At 38.9% G+C, this 4917-nt stretch overlaps 1 long non-coding RNA gene across 1 annotated transcript; it reads left to right on the top strand.

The window, feature by feature from the left end:
- The first annotated feature begins 1224 nt into the window (after positions 1-1224).
- LOC107691795 (uncharacterized) lies at positions 1225-3774 on the top strand. The gene is made up of 3 exons (XR_001634572.1): positions 1225-1320; positions 2921-2994; positions 3744-3774. It is a non-coding gene; the product is annotated as an uncharacterized LOC107691795 (long non-coding RNA).
- Positions 3775-4917: the final 1143 nt, after the last annotated feature.

The following is a 4917-nucleotide window of genomic DNA, read 5'->3' as shown; positions in this document are numbered from 1 at the left end:
GGCTGAAGATGCGGGCCGAGAATGGTTTCGCCCACGACTTCGACACATCGATGTGAAGGTCGGGGAAAAACGTGAGGCCCCAGCGTGGAGATGGCGGCCTACTACTCAAAAAGCATTCATCAAGCTTGCTTTTTGGCGGTTCGGTCTGTTTCTCGGCGGGCCACTCGAGATTCAGTTTGGCCACAGCGCGAGTCATCACCTACAATAACTCATACTGGGGAGACTGAGGGAGCGAGTCCCCAGCCTCGCCGACGTTCTCCACGTCAACCTCCTTGGAGGAAGACAGGCGAAGCGTCGAGCCCTCATCCCGAGGGGAAGAAACCGCAGTGCAGGCTTTCCGATCCCTGAGTGAGTGCGCTGGATCTGGTGGGTGAGAAAGAAGATAGGGACTCGCCCGTCTCCATTCCCTCCACCAGATCCATTTGCGATCCACATGACGGCAACCGCCACTTTGCCTCGGCAGAAGCGGGGCCACTGCCACGAGGAATGCTGGCGAAGGCTCCCTTCTCAAAGAGAGCCTTCCGGGAGCGAAGCGTGCGAATCGACAAATTCTCGCAATGCGGGCAGTCAGCTCCCTCAAGAGCCGACTCCGCATGCTTCGCTCCCAAACAGACAACACACAGCCCAGCAAACACGTTAATGTGGGGCCCAAATGGGTTTCACATGGGCTACAGAGTGGGCATAGGCATAAAATGGGCATCTTATCTGCGGCCCACTTGGGTGACCCAGCTAGGACCCACATGGGTGAACCCAGGTGGGCTCCCCATGTGGTTCCTAGTTGGGTAATTAATGGGAAATTTGTGCATGGGCTACACATGGGACCCTATTTGTTTTATCAAATATACAAGTGCAAACATAATTAATCCCATATAGGGTGATTACATGGATATATATAGTGCACATATGTGTCTTTAAAATTATTTTTGTTGTTGTTTTGACACTTGGATTACTTAATCAACATCTAAAAATTCCGACACTCCTGCATTTGTACACAATTTTCCACTGACATTTAGCAAAAAAAAAAATGCAGCCACTTTAATTGTGCTGACAACTTTCTCACGAGATCCCATCCCCCCACCACCTCTCCCTCTCTCTTGTTTGAGATGCTTCGGCACTTCACAGAACGATCGGCGTATGACATCAAACTACCGCAAGACGCAGCCCCTCCTCGATCTGCATGGGACAGATCCCGCGTGATTTCATTCATCATTTCCCATCCCCCACCCGGCATGCGCTGAATCACGCCGGCGCAATTATTCACTGACCGCTTTGCTGTAATTTTCGGGAGGAGAGGAGACGTTTGCCATCAGTGTATCCAAGGTAAGAATTAAAATTTTAAAGCTTAAAATGTTGAGCATGTAAATACATTGTTTACAAACCATAATGTTAACCGAAACATAGTTTGGCTTTTTGTCACGTTAAAATTTAGACATCATACACAGCTCGCGCCATATTTTCCTCTTATTTCTGGCGCCAATGTCTAAACGATAATGCTGTATGTCTTTGTGTTCCCTACGCCCTCTAAAAGTTAAAGACACTAAAAAAGCTCATACTTAAACTGCAAAGTTTGGCACCGGGCTGTGTGCTCACGATACAGGAAGATTACAACTGTGACTGTCGTCAGAGATTTGTGCTTTTTCTATTTAGTACTAGGGGTGGCGCTGTTGAGCATATCTACGGGGAACCAGGTAGGAAGTTATTTAAGAAAGTGTGGTTGCGTCTCTCGCTCTCTCTCTCGCTCTTTCGCGTGTAAATAGAGCATTTGAGAGAGAGTTTTTTCCAATTCGGTTGTGAGGTGATTGTGGTTTAAACGCTAATTTAGGGCATTATATGTAGTGTGTTTTGAGGTTTTTGGTGAAGGGAGGTTTTTTTTTTGTATTTATTTTGGTGCTCTAGTTGCCGAATTCTGTTGTTAATATTGTGTGTGATGTGATGAATTACGTTTCAGGCCCAGTAGTTTAATGAGTGACACGGTGAGCAAATTAATGTTTGTTTTTTTAATTTGTTGGATTAATATTGTTTGGGGTTAAGAATTAAAGTTTGTTGAAATTAATTTGTTAAAATAGTGTATTTGTATAGGGGAATACATTAAAAATTATTTTTTTTCCCCTTTCAATTTTTTTTTTTTTAACTTTGCATCCAGATGATTTTTCTTATGCTTATTTTTCTCCCATGTGATTGTCTTATTTTATTGTGATTCTATTTTGTCTTGTACAAGATTTATTGCATTATATTTGATTGTTTGAATTATTCAATTGTTTAATTATTTGCTGATTTATTGGTCACTCATTTATTGTAAGATATTTAAAAGGTAAATGTTCCTGGGCCTGGAATTAAAATTGTTGTGATTTATTTATTTTCTGTTTTCTTTTTCCATGTTGAATATGATGTACTGAATTATGAGATAATATGATTGGAATTGATGTTGAATAGAAAACTTTGAAAAACCCTTTCTTGTTGTTGCTTGTCCTATTTGATTCATATAAAAGAATTGATAGTGGCTCTAATAATTTAATCTCTAATGATTAATTTAATTCAATAATTGTGGTGGTTTTTAACCCTGGCGCCCGAACCCAACCTTTTAAGGCCAAATGCCGTCACACAACGATGAGGTCAAATGGCTTATATAGCAGAGAAGCTAGTGTAAGCTAATCTAGTGTAAATAAGGTAGCCTGGGACAGATGTCGATTTGAAGAGTAAACAATAAGGCTGTTGTACTTTTAACAATACATAAAATACAATAATATTACAACAATACTTAATATTTATCATGCAAACAGGAGTTTCTGCCTTATATAAATCTGCATCAGTTTGCATTTGGGTGTTATTATAAATCATACAAATTGTTATGACTATATAAATGTTTTTGCTTAAATTAGAATTTAAATTTTTTTAATTAATAAGCATTTTTTTCTTACAGAAAGTAATCGGATGGTCTCGGATGTTAATGCAATGGAGCAGCAATTGGCAGACCCTACCTTCCAGAAACAAGTGGTATGTTCTAACATGACCATTTAGCTGAACATGAAAAAATTTTGCACTTACAGTACTGTGCGGAAGTCTTAGGCCACCATTTTGTTTCTTTATGTTTTTTTAATACTGCCTATAAATTTCCTATATGTTCTGGTTGTATTCTAATAAAATCCCTGAGATATAGCTATATAGAGTCATTATACCCAACCCTCTACATTGCGAGTAAATCACTCGCATATGCAACTTCAATTTTCAGATTTTAATCGCCAGTGTTGGAGGATAAGTCTAAGTTTAGAACAGATATATTTTCACTCGCCGAAAACACTGACTGAGCGCTTTAGAGTTTCATCTGTTTTCAGTTCATCTGAATGGATGCGCAGCATGTGAAGGCGCACGACTCGCCGTCGCTTTCTCACACACACGCAGAGAGAGAGAGAGAGAATTGACGCGCTACATGTAAACGATATTCTTTGTTTTCCTGTCAAAATAATGCAGTTCCTTTGGAATTCTTCAGCTTTTAAGAACTGACGGGTTCTCTGATAGTGGGCGGAACTAATGTGCAAATGGCAATCTCATTGGCTGGAGCTCACCTATTATCGTCCTTGATTTGATTTCAGCAAATCAGTTCGAACGAATGCACACAACCTGATTAATATTCATTAATTCAGCAGCTCATTAATCCTTAGTGCATTTTATATTGTTCTTATTAGTAGAATTCGTATCATTATCATTATTATTATTATCTTTATATTTCCCAATTGTTTTTACAGAAACACTGAATGACCAAAAAAGCACCACCACCAGTCCTATGTTCAGTTAAAATGACTAATATGCATTCATACATTGTTATAAAGTTTTAATTCTAATTACTCAAGTTCTATCGTTAAACGATACTTGATTATTATATTATAATCTTGACTGACTGATGTTAAGAGTGTACTTTCAGATATTTAAAAAGCTGTACCATTTTACAAACGTGTGTGTATATATATATATATATATATATATATATTAGGGCTTGCTTAGACTAGTCGAGTGATCGACTACTTCAACCACTAGTCGGCGCTGTCGGAAACAATTGACTACTCGAGCATGCATTAACCATAATGCATGCACAGAGTTTGCAAGTACGACGTGAATTTTAGGATTACAATATTGCATGTAGATGTTACTTTCTATGACAATATCTATGTCGCATGTAAAATTAAAATATGTAATGTAATAATTAGGGGTGTGCCCGAAGCAGAATACCTTATTCGGAATGGCACGGATAGGGGTGTGAAAAACGAATAACGGACAAGGAATAATTCTGCCTGAATATTCGGCTGAGGCTGGCACAGTCGGGTGTTTGCTAGATAACTGTTGAGCCAGGGGATCAGCGCAATATTATACACAGACCTCTAAAGTCATGCAATAGAGTGTGAAGTGAATGAATGAATGTAAACTTTATGAATGAAAAGAGTGTAAATCAAACACCGCATTGCTGTTTCCTCTCTGTGTATCTCTTAGAAATCAGAGCTTGGCAAGAGTAATATCTCCTATAATAATACATCATACACGTTCTATTAATTGTATATATTTAAAAGGCAATGATTTAAATCTTAGGCTACGATATGATACGAATTAATGGAATAAGCACAGCGCGCTCACCAATCAAACAGCCTTGTTGCCGTCTCTGTACATCTCAGTCTCTCAAAAACCAAACCAGCTCTCTCAAGAGTAGGTTAATAATCAACGTAGATACAGATACCTTTTCTACTAGGCTTACATGTTTGCATCTTTATCTTTTGCTGGTTTGCGTGGCACATGCACATTTGTTTAGTGAAGTTCAAAAAAAGACTCGCTTAAAGAGTTCTGCGTAATGAAAATGTGCGCATTGAATTAATTCAGTTATATTCAAATGATCACTAAACGTTTGTCATGACATCTCTCTGTTTCATGATA

Source organism: Sinocyclocheilus anshuiensis, unplaced genomic scaffold (assembly GCF_001515605.1).
Source record: "Sinocyclocheilus anshuiensis isolate Anshui unplaced genomic scaffold, SAMN03320099.WGS_v1.1 scaffold1026, whole genome shotgun sequence".
Lineage (NCBI taxonomy): Eukaryota > Metazoa > Chordata > Actinopteri > Cypriniformes > Cyprinidae > Sinocyclocheilus > Sinocyclocheilus anshuiensis.
The sequence above is the reverse complement of the archived record's forward strand: the minus strand, read 5'-3'. Positions and strand labels throughout refer to the sequence as shown.